The sequence below is a fragment of the Xenopus tropicalis genome, chromosome 7 (assembly GCF_000004195.4).
Source record: "Xenopus tropicalis strain Nigerian chromosome 7, UCB_Xtro_10.0, whole genome shotgun sequence".
Classification (NCBI taxonomy): Eukaryota; Metazoa; Chordata; class Amphibia; order Anura; family Pipidae; genus Xenopus; species Xenopus tropicalis.
The window spans coordinates 6,614,347-6,630,439 of NC_030683.2; the positions used below are offsets into that span (position 1 = coordinate 6,614,347).

The following is a 16,093-nucleotide window of genomic DNA, read 5'->3' on the forward strand; positions in this document are numbered from 1 at the left end:
TGAATGCCCCATAGGCCCACTCCTGGTAATTACAACCAGAGAGGCAAGGAATGCACAAGGCAGCAGAGACTTGTTTGTAAACATCTATGTTAAAGGGGCACTGAAGCAAGAAGTGGTCCATCGTTTCCACTTCCCCAGAGCATTCCTCTCGTGGGCAGTCACGGTCATCAGTGCGTCTGTACTTCAGATTCCCATTAACATAGAGCTTCCCGTGGAAGGAGCGCCAGACGACATCCCTGAGCTTCGGGGGAACCCTTGGGGAATTGACTAAAGAGAGCCCTGATCTCAACACCTCGTCTGGACAGTCTTTCAGGGCCAGTGATGCATGAAAGTAGGAACCCAAGACTCTCCTATCGATGTCCCTTCTTGGAGAAGCCCTGATCTCCCCAACAGACACACACCACCGCCTCATCACCTTCAGACTCACGGCAACATAAGGCGGGAGAGGGGCATGAGGAGCACGCATGCTCTTTACCAAGCCGCCTCTCTTCCAACACTCAAGAAAAGGAAGGGCCCAAACTCTGAAGATCTCCACCCACAAAGGAGGCTTCTCCAACAGGAGGTTGTTATAGTTATACTTAATAAAGGTGTTCACGAAGAACACAACGGGGTTCACCATAACCGAGACCCCCCTCCTTCCTTTGTAGGTAGGTAATATTTCTTTTGATGAGGTTTGTCTTATTCCCCCATAACAGTTGGAAGAAGAGACCTTTGATCTTAACGTAGAAAGCTTCTGGCAAAAGGCACACATGGCTGAGATACAAAAAGATTGGAATCAGGTAGGTTTTGATAAGATCCACCCTTTCTCTGAGGGTAAATTTCAACCCTTTCCACCGGTTCACCAGAACAGATGCGGTTTCCAACTTGCCCTCCCAAATTTGCTTGGCATAATCGCCATGGCCAAATTCGATACCAAGAATTTTAATTTTGGGCTGGGCCACTGGGAAGACATCCGGAAGATCGAAGGCAGGATCTCCCTTCCCCATCCAGAAAGTTTTGCACTTATTCTGATTAATCAAGGACCCAGAGGCCCTTGAGTAGTCCCTTAGCACCCGTGCCACAGTCTCTGCCTCCTCCCCACTAGACACGACTACTGTGACATCGTCTGCATAAGCGGAGACCTTCAGGGCCCTCCCGGGAGACAGAGGAACCCCTGCTAATGCATCGCACTCTATCCGCCTTATGAGGGGATCAATGGCAAATACATAAAGCAAAGGGCTCAAAGGACAGCCCTGTCGGACCCCAGAAGAAACCCCAAAGCTCTCCCCGGACCAACCATTCACAAGTGGGAAACTCTCGGCCCCTTTATACAAAATCTTTAGCCAATTAACAAATTTACCCGGAAGACCGTACCTGTCAAGGAGCAACCAGAGATACTCGTGGTTTACCCTATCGAAAGCCTTTGACTGATCCAAAGTCAGCAGATACTTACCCCACTCGCAGATCCTGCACCGCTCTAGGACCTCCCGGATGCCAAGGACAGCGGAAAAGGTGCTGCGGCCCTTCACTGTGCAGTGCTGAGAGGGGGAAAGAAGCCTTTCTGCAAAAGGAAAAAGGCGGTTGAACATGACCTTTGCCAGAATCTTTCGGTCTGTATTGAGAAGAGCGATGGGGCGCCAGTTCTCAACCTTAGACTGGTCCAAACCCTTGGTGAGGAGAATAAGAGCTGAGTGTCTCATAGAGGGAGGGAGTAGGCCCTCTTCCAGGGTGCTATTGAATACCTCTGTGAGACGAGGGGCCAGGACATCAACAAACTGTTTATAAAATTCGGCTGTTAAACCGTCAGGCCCTGGAGACTTTTTGAGGCCTAAGCCTTCAATTGCCTTCCTGACCTCCTCAACTCCAATCTCACACTCCAATTCGTCAAAAGAAATATTCTCATCTTGCAGAATAGGGGTCTCTTCCAGAAAGGAAGACATACTGGCCCGGGAGAGCCCCTGCCCCTTCAGGAGTTTAGCATAGTAGTTCTTAACAACTCTGAGAATACCAGGGACCGAAGTCTCTAGCACCCCAGCCTCGTTTTGCAAGCCGTGTATGGACTTGCGGGAAAACACTTCCCGGCAGTTTTGGTAAGGGTCGGGCGAGTGGTGCTTCCCGTAGTCCCTCTCCAAAACCAGGGAAGAGTACCTGTCATACTGATACTCCTTCATGAGGGCACGGACCCTGGCAACTTCCCCACCTTGGGCCCCATCAGACACCAGTCTGTCTAACTTTCTCCTGAGAGATTGGTAGGCACGATCTTTATCAATTTGTATCTTGTTTGCTAGGCCTCGAAAGAGTCCTGCTGCCCTCTTTTTGACCATCTCCCACCACTCCGCCTTAGTGTTGCACAGATCTAATAAGGATTCCTGAGCCTGAAAGAACTCCCTGAAGGACTGATTTACACACTCCTCCCCAGGAGGGCCGAATTCAGGCGCCAAAGACCCCTTCCCCTCTGAGGGGACTCTGAAACATTCAAGGACACACTCACCATACAGTGATCGGAGAACTCCACGGCTGTCACCTCAGGAGGAGACACTATGAAGTCCTGTTTAACAAAAAACCTGTCTATCCTACTTCTACATGTTCCTCTATAAAAAGTGAAACCCGTGCGGTCAGGGAAGTGGCGAATGTGCACATCCTCTAGGCCGGCCTGACTAACTATGCTATTCAGGTAAATGCTATCGTAGCCCAGCCGACCTGCGGCACCTCCCCTATCCATAGGCCTAGTCACGGTGTTAAAGTCACCGCCAAAAATTATCGGCCGGGCTGTAAAAAGAAAGGGCTTAATCCTGCTAAACAGGTCCCTCCTCGCCTTTAGGGTCTGAGGACCGTACACATTAATAAGGCGAAGATTCTGCCCATTCAGCAGGACGTCTAAGACCATACATCTGCCCATCTCTACCTCAATCACCCGTTTGACTGTTACCTTACTGGTCTTAAAAAGGACCGCCACTCCGCTGTACATCTCGGCCGCAAGAGACCAGTAGGAAGGACCGTGCACCCATTCCTTCTTGGCCCTATGGAGCACCTGAAGATTGCATAATCTGGTCTCTTGCAAAAATAAAATGTCTGCCTCAACTCGGGAGAGAAAAAAGAAGGCCGTGTCTCTTGCACCTACAGACTTAACGCTCGCGACATTAATGGTCACGACACGTATCGGAGGGGGAACAGCCATTTACAGGGTGATTAAGATGAGGAGGTTCCACCCTCCTTTTTACCTTCCTATCATCGTCAGAGCATTCCCTCTTTGCAGAGAGACCAGATGGAAGCTTTTCAGCTTCAGCAGGACTTATGTCCTCAATTCCGAAGAGGAAGAGTTGGCGTTATCAGACTGGCCAAGCTCCCTGTTTAGCTCCTCCTCCTCCTCCAACTCTGCCCTCTCCCCCCAAGATAAAGGAGCAAATCTATTTACGGATAAAGGAAAGGGATCAGCCCCCTCCTTTGCATGGGCACCCTCTGCCCTCTCCTCTTTCTTTCTGTGATTCCCCCCACTCGAGTTGGTAGCCTTTTGCTTGGCCAAGGTGGCTTTCTGGGGTTCGCCTACTTTGACCCAATCCCCCAATGTGTTGTTAGCCGCACTAGGCCGCTCAGAAGGGGGGGTCTCCTGAACTACCCTTTGGGACATTAGTGACCGTCCACTAGGTTGTCCTCTCCCCCTTCCCCGTGTTGCCCTAACGGATGTGGAGGACTGCGGGGCTTGGGAAGACTGTGGGGCCCGGGAAGACTGCGGGGCCCGGGAAGACTGCGGGGCCCGGGAAGACTGCGGGGCCTGGGAAGACTGCGGGGCCCGGGAAGGCTGGGGGCCCTGGGGAGGCTGGGGGCCATGGGAAGGCTGAGATGAATTATGGGGGATGAACGGGGGGTCAGGATCAGGCACAGGCTGAGCTTCCCCAACCACCTGACCCTGTGTGGCCTCGGACTCCAGCACCCCCATTTCCTCGCGGTATTCCTCCTCAATGCTTTGCCACGACATAGGACAGGAACCGTACGCATGGCCGAGCTCTCCGCACAAGTTGCACCGGATGCTTTTGGGACAGTGCTTTGCCACATGACCTACCCCAAGGCACATGGCGCATTTCAGTACATCGCAACTAATACTGAAATGCCTGGTGGAACCGCACTTCCAACATTCCCTGGGCTGCCCGGGATAAAAGCAGCAGACTAAATCCCGGCCAATGTATGCGGAGCTGGGGATGTGCTGGGTGACATTGCCTACTGTGCGTAGGCGCACCTTAGCCTGCCAGCCCCCCGTCCATATCCCCCTGTACCCAAAGTCCCTCTCCAGCTCCCCTATCACATCCCCATACCTTCTGAGCCAGATCTTAAGGTCTGCGGGGGGGATGGACTCATTCTCTATTAGAATGGTGACCTTGCAGACCCCAGGCCTAGACACGGGCACTGCCCGAAACCCCTCCCACATCCCTGTGGCATCCCTAAACTTTTCCCAGAATTCATCTAACTCCTGGGGCCTCATGAAGCTGATTGTGTAATCTTTGAACACTTTGTTATGCACAAAACAATAAATATCATTTGCAGTGAAGCCCATATCACAGATCTTATCAATAACAATATTTCCCTCAGGCAAGGGACCCTCCCCCTCCCACTGCAACCGCACCACATTCCTGCGCCTCCCCGAGTCTGCGGGGTAGATCCTCCCACGTCGGGGGTAATTCCCCACTGCAGGTTTGTCACCCCACACGCGCCCCACTCACTGCCACCTTCGCCACATTCACACTGCCAGGCCCTTTAGCCTTGCCACGGACAATATTAGCAAAGCTTTGGCCACTCACTCCCGCCACCTCATTCGCTGCACTCACACCCGCCGCTGTGGCATTAACTGCACCAGTTGGGTCATTCACCCCTGCACCCACAGCACTCATATCTGCACCCACAGCTCTCATACCTGCACCCACAGCACTCATACCTGCACCCACAGCTCTTGTACCAGCACCCACAGCTCTTGTACCCACAGCACTTGTACCTGCACCCACAGCACTTGTACCCACAGCACTCATACCTGCACCCACAACACTTGTATCTGCACCCACATTCACCTCTTGCACAACAGCATTTGACCCTTGCACAGTTGGACCCGAGCCCCCCAACACTTTCCCCCCACACACATTTACACCCACAGAATTCACATTCCCAGTGCACTCACCAGCCTCAGGCAGTCGCTCACCGATCCCCTCACTGCAGTCACGCCCACACACACTTGCACCATTGGAAATGGCAGCAGTTGGAATTGCTGAACTACAAGAGTCCGCTGCAGAGTCTTTTGCAGCCGCCTTCTTCCTGCCAGATTTAGGAGCAGGCTTGGTCTCCTTCTTCTTCTTTCCCTTTCGCTGTTCCTCCTGCTGCTCAGCGACTGCAGCTTTGCCTTTATGGTTCCGCTCCGAGTTGTTCCCATCACAACTGGCTTTTTCCTGCTCTGGGAGAGACACAGTAGTGGATGTAGTGGCCTCTGGCTGCTGTGAGATGTCACCCTCAGGGCCCGCTAGTTGTTCTGCACCGATGTTTGCAGCAGTGTGGCAAACTGACTCCTTTTCAGCCATTTTCTGCGCCGGCTGCCCTGCATTCCTCCCAGATGGCAGATTCTCACTTTTCCCTGCTGCAGCCACATTGGCATTTGCTTTTTGTGCCCAACTGGCCAACGCAGCAGGGGCTGACTGCACCCCAACATCCTCAGCGGACTGAGGGGCAGCCTGGGAGACACCCATAGACATAGGCTGATTTTGGGGTGAGGGCAGGACAGGGAAATCAGATTCTGTGTAGACAAAGCTACTTACTTCCAGCTGCTGTTTCTTTTCCTTTGGTTTCACCTTTTCCTTGGGGTCAATATCATCAATTTCATCAGTAGAAAAGACCATTTTTTGCGGCCTCAGGGAGCAAGGAGACTCCACCTGCCTGATCTCCCTTAGGAGGCCCGGTGTACCTGAGGGGGTACCAGTGGGGGTACCAGTAGGAGTGCCAGTGGGGTTCCCAGGGCTCTTTGGAGCTGGCCGGTTTGGCTGGAGGGCCCCAGAGCTTTCAGGCTCCTCATCGCTGGACACCTCTGTAATGGCTCTGCTTCTCAGCGATGCCCTGTATTTTTCCTCCTGGCGTCTCTGCTCCATCTCCCGGAACCGCTCGGCATTATCAAACGATTCCTTTACCGCACCGATTCCCTTGCCAAGGAAGTCCAGCTCCCGCTCCAGAGTGCGCTGCTTGTCGCACAGGGCAGCAATTTCTACCTTCTTGCGGGGCCGGGCCAGGCTGTAGGCCTTAGCGCACTCGTACCTCTTGGTCTTTATTAGAGATTTCAGAGCCGCAAGCTCAGCCCTTTTCTCCTTAAACTTCAGAATTCCTTTAGCCAGATTTTCCTGGAATCCCGGTTCATGCGGCAGCATATCAGGGTTAAACCCCGCAACTTGCACTGGGGACTCCGCTTGGGGCCCCTCAGAAACTCCTCCTTCTGCAGAAGCACCCCGGGGCCTAGGTGACTCAGATGAGGCCTGGGGCTTTCCTGGATCAGCATCCCTGGGCGCACCACACCCTCCAGGGCTGCAATTGCTCATGATTGAGCTCAACGAGCACCACACAAACTGCGATCAGCACCCAGCAGCACACACGGTCAGGTGAGCACTAGTGGGCGGTTCCTGCTGAATTGTGCTTAGTACAGGGGAATCCCTATGTGCCATAGTTTTATGGTATCTCTCTGTACAGGCTATGAGCAAACTTAGGGGGCTGTTCCTGCTTAATTGTGCTTAGTACAGGGGAATCCCTATGCTGCCATAGTTTTATGGTATCTCTCTGTACAGGCTATGAGCAAACTTAGGGGGCTGTTCCTGCTTAATTGTGCTTAGTACAGGGGAATCCCTATGTGCCATAGTTTTATGGTATCTCTCTGTACAGGCTATGAGCAAACTTAGGGGGCTGTTCCTGCTGAATTGTGCTTAGTACAGGGGAATCCCTATGTGCCATAGTTTTATGGTATCTCTCTGTACAGGCTATGAGCAAACTTAGGGGGCTGTTCCTGCTGAATTGTGCTTAGTACAGGGGAATCCCTATGTGCCATAGTTTTATGGTATCTCTCTGTACAGGCTATGAGCAAACTTAGGGGGCTGTTCCTGCTGAATTGTGCTTAGTACAGGGGAATCCCTATGTGCCATAGTTTTATGGTATCTCTCTGTACAGGCTATGAGCAAACTTAGGGGGCTGTTCCTGCTGAATTGTGCTTAGTACAGGGGAATCCCTATGTGCCATAGTTTTATGGTATCTCTCTGTACAGGCTATGAGCAAACTTAGGGGGCTGTTCCTGCTGAATTGTGCTTAGTACAGGGAATTACCTTTGCTGCTATAGATTATAGTATCTCTTGGAGCCAACGTCCAAAGTGATTAGATAAATTCCAAGGGGAAATAAAATAATATGTAAATTGCCGGTGGGATGGCATACGCAGCGCCACAATTTCCCCAAAGTTTCCCCTCAAGGCAACTTCCGCGATTTCGGGGAAATCGCGGCACCACGTATGACATCCCACCGGCAATTTACATACTCGCCGGAGGGATGGCATTTCAGGAAGATTAGTCGCCTGCGACAAGGGAGATTTGTCGTGGGCAAATAATCTCCCCGTCTGCCACGGCCCTTAGGGTCTAAGGTAAGCGATTATATTTATTGGGGGTACCTAATATATTGGCATCTCCAGGGAAAGCAAGCAAGTTGCAGGTAAATCTCAGTTGCTTTGAAGATGTATAATGAAGCAGTAGAATTCCTAATGAATCAGATGAAAGTGAGAGTGTAGGACTGGCCAGACCGGGGGTGAGTGAGTGTAGGACAGGCCAGACCGGGGGTGAGTGTAGGACTGGCCAGACCGGGGGTGAGTGTAGGACTGGCCAGACCGGGGGTGAGTGAGTGTAGGACAGGCCAGACTGGGGGGTGAGTGAGTGTAGGACAGGCCAGACCGGGGGTGAGTGAGTGTAGGACTGGCCAGACCGGGGTGAAGTGTAGGACTGGCCAGACCGGGGGTGAGTGAGTGTAGGACAGGCCAGACTGGGGGTGAGTGAGTGTAGGACAGGCCAGACCGGGGGTGAGTGAGTGTAGGACAGGCCAGACCGGGGGTGAGTGAGTGTAGGACAGGCCAGACCGGGGGTGAGTGTAGGACTGGCCAGACCGGGGGTGAGTGAGTGTAGGACAGGCCAGACCGGGGGTGAGTGAGAGTAGGACAGGCCAGACCGGGGGTGAGTGAGAGTAGGACAGGCCAGACCGGGGGTGAGTGAGAGTAGGACAGGCCAGACCCGGGGTGAGTGAGTGTAGGACTGGCCAGACCGGGGGTGAGTGTAGGACTGGCCAGACCGGGGGTGAGTGAGTGTAGGACTGGCCAGACCGGGGGTGAGTGAGAGTAGGACAGGCCAGTCCCGGGGTGAGTGAGTGTAGGACTGGCCAGACCGGGGGTGAGAGTAGGACTGGCCAGACCGGGGGTGAGAGTAGGACTGGCCAGACCGGGGGTGAGTGTAGGACTGGCCAGACCGGGGGTGAGTGAGTGTAGGACTGGCCAGACCGGGGGTGAGTGAGAGTAGGACTGGCCAGACCGGGGGTGAGTGAGAGTAGGACAGGCCAGACCGGGGGTGAGTGAGTGTAGGACAGGCCAGACCGGGGGTGAGTGAGAGTAGGACAGGCCAGACCGGGGGTGAGTGAGAGTAGGACAGGCCAGACCCGGGGTGAGTGAGTGTAGGACTGGCCAGACCGGGGGTGAGTGAGAGTAGGACAGGCCAGACCGGGGGTGAGTGAGTGTAGGACAGGCCAGACCGGGGGTGAGTGTAGGACTGGCCAGACCGGGGGTGAGTGAGAGTAGGACAGGCCAGACCGGGGGTGAGTGAGTGTAGGACAGGCCAGACCCCGGGTTGAGTGAGTGTAGGACTGGCCAGACCCGGGGTGAGTGAGAGTAGGACTGGCCAGACCGGGGGTGAGTGAGAGTAGGACTGGCCAGACCGGGGTGAGTGAGAGTAGGACAGGCCCAGACCGGGGGTGAGTGAGTGTAGGACAGGCCAGACCGGGGGTGAGTGAGTGTAGGACAGGCCAGACCGGGGGTGAGTGAGAGTAGGACTGGCCAGACCGGGGGTGAGTGAGAGTAGGACTGGCCAGACCGGGGGTGAGTGAGAGTAGGACTGGCCAGACCGGGGGTGAGTGAGAGTAGGACTGGCCAGACCGGGGGTGAGTGAGTGTAGGACTGGCCAGACCGGGGGTGGAGTGGAGAGTAGGACTGGCCAGACCGGGGGTGAGTGAGTGTAGGACTGGCCAGACCGGGGGTGAGTGAGTGTAGGACTGGCCAGACCGGGGGTGAGTGAGTGTAGGACTGGCCAGACCGGGGGTGAGTGAGAGTAGGACTGGCCAGACCGGGGGTGAGTGAGAGTAGGACTGGCCAGACCGGGGGTGAGTGAGTGTAGGACTGGCCAGACCGGGGGTGAGTGAGAGTAGGACTGGCCAGACCGGGGGTGAGTGAGAGTAGGACTGGCCAGACCGGGGGTGAGTGAGAGTAGGACTGGCCAGACCGGGGGTGAGTGAGAGTAGGACTGGCCAGACCGGGGGTGTTACATAGTTACATAGTTACATAGTTACATAGGGTTGAAAAAAGACCAGTGTCCATCAAGTTCAACCCATCCAAGTAAACCCAGCACACCTAACCCCCACCTACCAATCTATACACTCACATACATAAACTATATATACAACCACTAGTACTAACTGTAGATATTAGTATCACAATAGCCTTGGATATTCTGATTGATCAAGAACTCATCCAGGCCCCTCTTATAGGCATTAACAGAATCTGCCATTACCACATCACTAGGAAGGGCATTCCCCAACCTCACTGCCCTCACCGTGAGGAACCCCCTACGCTGCTTCAAATGGAAACTCCTTTCCTCTAATCTAAAGGGGTGACCTCTGGTGCGCTGATTGTTTTTATGGGAAAAAAGAACATCCCCCAACTGCCTATAATCCCCTCTAATGTACTTGTACAGAGTAATCATGTCCCCTCGCAAGCGCCTCTTTTCCAGAGAAAACAACCCCAACCTCGACAGTCTAACCCCATAGTTTAACCCTTCCATCCCCTTTACCAGTTTAGTTGCAGTCTCTGCACTCTCTCCAGCTCATTAATATCCTTCTAAAGGACTGGAGCCCAAAACTGCCCCCATACTCACGGTGAGGCCTTACCAGGGACCTATAAAGGGGCAAAATTATGTTCTCATCCCTTGAGTCAATGCCCTTTTTATACAAGACAGCACTTTATTTGCTTTAGTAGCCACAGAATGACACTGCCTGGAATTAGACAACTTGTTATCAACAAAAACCCCTAGATCCTTCTCCATTAAGGATCCCCCCAACTCACTACCATTCAGTAGATAGTTTGCGTTTATATTATTCCTACCAAAGTGCATAACTTTGCACTTATCAACATTGAACCTCATTTTCCCAGTTTGCTGCCCAGTTATCTAATTTTGTCAAATCGCTCTGCAAAGCGGCACATCCTGCATGGAACTTATAGTTTTGCCCAATTTAGTGTCATCAGCAAAAATAGAAACAGTACTGTCTATGCCCCCCTCCAGGTCATTAATAAACAAGTTAAACAGCAAAGGCCCAAGGACTGACCCCTGCGGTACCCACTAACCACACTGGTCCAATTAGAAAATGTTCCATTTACCCCACTCTTTGTACTCTATCCTTCAGCCAGTTCTCTATCCAATTACAAATATTATGTTCTAGGCCAATATTCCTTAATTTGATCATTAACCTTCTGTGAGGTACTGTATCAAACACTTTAGCAAAGTCCAAGTAGATGACATCAACTGCCATTCCAGCATCAAGGTTCCTACTCACCTCCTCATAAAAGGCGACTAAATTAGTCTGGCAAGATCTGTTACGCATAAAACCATGGGGCACAAACTAATAGTATTGTGAACTGCAATGTATTCAACTATCCTATCCCTTATTACCCCTTCCAAAAGTTTTCCTACTACTGATGTCAGACTAACAGGCCTATAGTTTTCAGGCTGAGAACGGGATCCCTTTTTAAATAACGGCACCACATTAGCAATCCGCCAGTCTCTTGGCACCATGCCAGACCTCAATGAATCCTGAAAAATTAAGTGAAGAGGTTTGGCAATCACAGCGCTCAGCTCATTTAATACCCTGGGATGAATCCCATCCGGCCCTGGACCTTTGTTTACCTTTACATGTTCAAGTCTCTTTTGAATTTCCTCCCGAGTGACCCATGCGTCAGTAGCTAAATTACTAGAACTGGGCATATTACAAGGGAAGCCTTCATTATCTGGCTCCTCAGACCGGGGTGAGTGAGTGTAGGACTGGCCAGACCGGGGGTGAGTGAGTGTAGGACTGGCCAGACCCGGGGTGAGTGAGTGTAGGACTGGCCAGACCGGGGGTGAGTGAGTGTAGGACTGGCCAGACCCGGGGTGAGTGAGTGTAGGACTGGCCAGACCGGGGGGTGAGTGGAGAGTAGGACTGGCCAGACCGGGGGTGAGTGAGAGTAGGACTGGCCCAGACCGGGGGTGAGTGAGAGTAGGACTGGCCAGACCAGGGGTTAGTGAGAGTAGGATTGGCCAGACCCGGGGTGAGTGTAGGACTGGCCAGACCCGGGGTGAGTGAGTGTAGGACTGGCCAGACCGTGGGTGAGTGAGAGTAGGACTGGCCAGACCGGGGGTGAGTGTAGGACTGGCCAGACCGGGGGTGAGTGAGAGTAGGACAGGCCAGACTGGGGGTGAGTGAGTGAAGGACAGGCCAGACCGGGGGTGAGTGAGAGTAGGACAGGCCAGACCGGGGGTGAGTGAGTGTAGGACTGGCCAGACCGTGGAACTCCTCAGGGGCTTATAATATCCCTATATGTTACAATAGGGGGCACTTTATTCACTATATATTATAAGGAACTCCTCTGTGGCTTATAATATCCCTATATGTTACAATAGGGGTCACTTTATTCACTATATATTATAAGAAACTCCTCGGGGGCTTATAATATCCCTATATTTTACAAAAGGGGGTACTTTATTCACTATATATTATAGAAACTCCTCGGGGGCTTATAATATCCCTATATGTTACAAAAGGGGGTACTTTATTCACTATATATTATAAGGAACCCCTCGGGGGCTTATAATATCCCTATATGTTACAATAGGGTCACTTTATTCACTATATATTATAAGGAACTCCTCTGTGGCTTATAATATCCCTATATGTTACAATAGGGGGCACTTTATTCACTATATATTATAAGGAACTCCTCGGGGACTTATAATATCCCTATATGTTACAATAGGGGGTACTTTATTCACTATATATTATCAGAAACTCTCGGGGGCTTATAATATCCTATATGTTACAAAAGGGGGTACTTTATTCACTATAATTATAAGGAACCCCTCGGGGGCTTATAATATCCCTATATGTTACAATAGGGGGCACTTTATTCACTATATACTTTATAAAGGACCTCCTGGGGACTTATAAATATCCCTTATATGCTTACCACTAGGGGTCGTTATTTGGGTAACTATACTTAAGGGATATTTATATTATTATTTATTTTGTTTATATTTACAAAGCCCGCTCACCGAATATAATGTGATGGTAGGGATTGATATTAGTATTCCATGATAGAACATATTTAGTGACATACTCGAGAGTGACCGCGCGCCGCATATTTTAGATTTAATAATCACATATTACCTGATATGGTTACAGGATGATTTTAATAACAGAATAGGTCCGGGCTACTCGAGTTGATTTTCAGCTTAATAATGTTAATTTAGAGTGATCCTCCTTTTTAATCCTTCATAGGTAGGGTGGCGTGGCTTAGAAAATAATCTAAAGTGCCCGAAGGATAGTATTTGAATGTGTCGGCACACACTGTGCGTGATGATATATGTTTACACATAGGATTGGGTAACAGTGATTAGGGGATGAGGGATTAACATGCCCTCCGAGGGGTTCCTTATATCTGTACAACTTATGGTATACGTTATACGTATAGAGGGATGTGTAGATGCGCTATCGTCGTTCATTGAGTGTGAGCGATGGCGTGTATTCACATATTATAGTGTTATAAATTCACTATATATTATAAGGCTGAATAAAGTACTCGCTCCTCTGCGGGGCTTCCCATATTATTTTTGGCCACACTAAAAATGTTACAATTAGGAGATAATATATAATAGGGGGGCGCACTTTAACTTCACTAATATAATTATAAGAGGCCGCACCTCCCGCGGGACTTATAATATTTCCCCTAAATGGTGTACAAGGAATAGGAGGGGCATCTTTAATTTTATTTATAATTATAACATGACTTGAATAATGATACCCCCTATTATAAGGAGAATGCTGTAACATTACCTATGGCGAGTACGGTACTTATATAAATAATCGCCTAAATGTTACAATAGGGGAGCACTTTTATTAGCACTCTCATATACCAGTTATCACCAGGAGGGAACTCTTCCTCCGTGTTAGAAGTAATAATATTTATAAATATGCCCATTATGTTTACAAATAGGGCCTTTATTGAAATTATAATAGTGATTATAAGGAACCTCCTCGGCGATTATAATATCCTACCTAATATGTTACAATTAGGGGGGCTAACTACATTTAATTACGGAGAACTATTATATTTATTTTAGTGCCGGAAACCAAGGGAGTTTCTCCTATCGGGGACATTTTAATATTAGTCTGAATAAAGTTTGGACCCTACCTAAATGTTATAGTAACTAATTAGGGGGACTACTTTATTTCTACTCATACTATACTATTTATATTCAGAGAACCTCGGAGGCTGTATGATATGACTCGTTTACCTAGATTATAGTTACACAAGTGAACTATGGTTAATGTGCTCACTTTACTTCATTATATTTATTTTGATATAGAGCACTTCCTTCCACGGGATCTTATAATAAATCCCTATTATGTTACACAATAGGGGGTCAACTTTATTCACATAGTATCCCCCTCTATGAGAGAGGGAGATAGTTCCCAGCTCCTCCTGCTCCCTGCACCCATTGTTCCCCGCCCCCTGCTCCTCCATAGATCTCACTGATTGTTCCCAACTCCTTCTGCTCCCTCACCAATAAGGCCTCCTGTCAAATCCTCACAGCAAAATCTTTTCTTTCACGATCCCTTCCGAGCCCCTCCTGCTCAATGCTGAATTTGAAAGGAGGTGCTGGGTAGGGACAGAGAGAAAAGATAGTGCTTTTATAACTTTGTGAGGTATTTGACAGGAGGCAAGATCAGCCCGATCAGTGACATTAAAGGAGACATTTCATATCACCTTCATATTCAGTTATATGATTCATCTTTCTTCAATCTATGTAATCTTGCAGAAAAAAAACGATTTAAATGCATTTTACCTGCTAAAATCGTTTTTATATCAGAGCTGCAGAGAGATCTTCACTCCTCTGAAGCTAAACTGAAATGGAGAGATGGGAGTGTCTATTCCATTCTCACCACAGGAAATGGTCACAGCTCTGACTGACAGGCTGAACTCTGCTGTAGCAGGGAAAACCCCTCCCACCCCCCTGCCTGTGTATCTGTTACCAGTCTGCACATAGCTGTCCTGTGCTGCTGCCTGATCTTTACAAGTTGCAGGAGAAAATGCAAAAAAACCCAGTTAAGGTATCAAAGTACAAGTTGCAGGGAGTTGTTGCAGGAGAAAATAAAAAAAACCCCCAGATTAAGTGTCAAAGTACAAGTTGCAGGGAGTTGTTGCAGGAGAAAATACCAAAAAAAAACCAGTTAAGGTGTCAAAGTACAAGTTGCAGGGAGTTTGTTGGCAGGAAGAAAAATACCAAAAAAAACCCAGATTTAGGTGTCAATAAGTACAGGTTGCGGGAAGTTGTTGGGCAGTGAGAAGAAATACCAAAAAAACCCAGAATTAAGGTGTCAAGTACAAATTTGCAGGGAGTTTGTTGCAAGGAGAAAATACCAAAAAAAAACAGATTAGGTGTCAAAGTACAAAGTTGCAGGGAGTTGTTGCAGGAGAAAATAAACCAAAAAAAAACCGATTAAAGGTGTCAAAGTACACGTTGCAGGGAGTTGTTGCAGGAGAAAATACCAAAAAAAAAAAACGATTAGGTGTCAAAGTACAAAGTTGCAGGGATTTGTTGCATGGAGAAAATACCAAAAAAAACCCAGTTAAGGTGGTCAAAAGTACAAGTTTGCAGGGAAAGTTGTTGCAGGAAGAAAATACAAAAAAAAAAAACGCGCAGAATTAGGTGGTCAAAGTACAAGTTGCAGGAGTTGTTGCGGAGAAAATACCAAAAAAAACCCAGATTAGGTGTCAAAGTACAAGTTGCAGGGAGTTGTTTGCAGGAGAAAATACAAAAAAAAAAACAGATTAGGTGTCAAAGTACAAGTTGCAGGGAGTTTGTTGCAGGAGAAAATACCAAAAAAACCCAGTTAAGGTGTCAAAGTACAGTTGCAGGGAGTTTTGTTGCAGGAGAAAATACAAAAAAAAAACCCGAATTAAGGTTGTCAAAGTACAAGTTGCAGGGAGTTGTGCAGGAGAAATACCAAAAACCAGTTAAGGTTTCAAAGTACAAATTGCAGGGGAGTTGTTGCAGGAAGAAAATTACAAAAAAAAAAAAAACAGATTAGGTGTCAAATACAAGTTGCGGGAGTGTTGCAGGAAGAAAAAATACCAAAAAACCCCCAGTTAAAGGTGTCAAAGTACACAGTTGGCAGGGAGTTGTTGCCAGGAGAAAATACAAAAAAAAAACCCAGATTAGGTGTCAAAGTACAGTTTGCAGGGAGTTGTTGACAGGAGAAAATACCAAAAAAAACCCAGTTAAGGTTTCAAAGTACAAATTGCAGGGAGTTGTTGCAGGAGAAAATACCAAAAAAAAAAAACAGATTAGGTGTCAAAGTACAGTTGCAGGGAGTTGTTGCAGGAGAAAATACCAAAAAAAACCCAGTTAAGGTATGGAAAGTAGCAAGTTGCAGGGAGTTGTTGCAGAGAAAATACCAATAAAAACCAGTTAGGTGTCAAAGTACAAATTGCAGGGAGTTGGTTGCAGAGAAAATACAAAAAAAAAAACCCAGATTAGGTGTCAAAGTACAAGT

General features: G+C 49.0%; 2 protein-coding genes across 7 annotated transcripts in view; one reads left to right on the forward strand and one right to left on the reverse strand.

The window, feature by feature from the left end:
• The window catches only part of a2ml1 (alpha-2-macroglobulin-like 1), a 214,001-nt gene that overhangs the window by 50,649 nt on the left and 147,259 nt on the right, over positions 1 to 16,093 (reverse strand). The gene's annotated exons all lie outside the window — the stretch shown is intronic.
• LOC101733695 (C-type lectin domain family 2 member D-like) overlaps positions 1 to 16,093 on the forward strand; it is a 57,911-nt gene that overhangs the window by 4,553 nt on the left and 37,265 nt on the right. The gene's annotated exons all lie outside the window — the stretch shown is intronic.